Genomic DNA, 907 nt, shown 5'->3' with positions numbered 1-907 from the left:
AACGCATTGCAATACCGTTTTCGCTCACTTTTATGATTTGGCTGTCTTTATATTTTCATGTTACAAAAACCTATATCTACCATCCATATTGCACTTGTATCACCATCTCTTCGCTGAACTAGCGCACCTATACAATTTTCCATTGTATTGGGTGTGTTGGGGACACAAGAGACTCTTTGTTATTTGGTTGCAGGGTTGTTTGAGAGAGACCATCTTCATCCTATGCCTCCCACGAATTAATAAACCTTAGGCCATCCACTTGATGGAAATTTGCTACTGTCCTACAAACCTTTGCACTTGGAGGCCCAACAACGTCTACAAGAAGAACAGTAGACATCAATGTGGACATCAGAATTGCAGATCGTCATAGCATAACTTCAGAAGTACTCAGAAAAATTACGCTAAGATGTTCAATTTGTCCTTAGAATTGTAGAATGACAGCATGGGCGCACAACGACCAATCAGTCGCTAAAGATGGTATGATGAATAGGTTTTTCATCACCGGACAAAAATAAACACAAACTCAAACAAACAAGGCAACAAAACAGAACTTAAATTACTACAGAAAACAAAATCTGACAAAAGAAGACATGAGTGACACTAACCTAGTCTAAAGATAACTAACCTAGCCAACTTAGAAAATCAAACTAACCTAGAAAATCAAACTAACCTAACTAACAGTACTAACTAAACTAATTAGTAGCAGTAGAAAAAAAAGAAACTAACAGTAAACCTAATTACTAGCAGTAGAAAAAATAGAAAAAAATAGGGGGGAGCTCACCAGAGTGGGTCGACGGGGCACCGGGGTGGCGGGGTGTCGGGGTGGCTAGGGCATCAGGACGGCGGGGCGCCGGGCCGGCGAGGGCGTTGGGGCGGCGAGGGCGTCGGGTCAGCGAGGGCGTAGGGG

General features: G+C 42.8%; 1 non-coding gene across 1 annotated transcript; it reads right to left on the bottom strand.

The window, feature by feature from the left end:
- Positions 1–416: 416 nt before the first annotated feature.
- Positions 417–508, bottom strand: LOC119359885. The gene has a single exon (XR_005172715.1). It is a non-coding gene; the product is annotated as a small nucleolar RNA SNORD96 family (small nucleolar RNA).
- Between the last annotated feature and the right edge of the window lie 399 nt (positions 509–907).

This window comes from Triticum dicoccoides, chromosome 2A, assembly GCF_002162155.2.
Source record: "Triticum dicoccoides isolate Atlit2015 ecotype Zavitan chromosome 2A, WEW_v2.0, whole genome shotgun sequence".
In the NCBI taxonomy this organism is placed as follows: Eukaryota; Viridiplantae; Streptophyta; class Magnoliopsida; order Poales; family Poaceae; genus Triticum; species Triticum dicoccoides.
The sequence above is the reverse complement of the archived record's forward strand: the minus strand, read 5'-3'. Positions and strand labels throughout refer to the sequence as shown.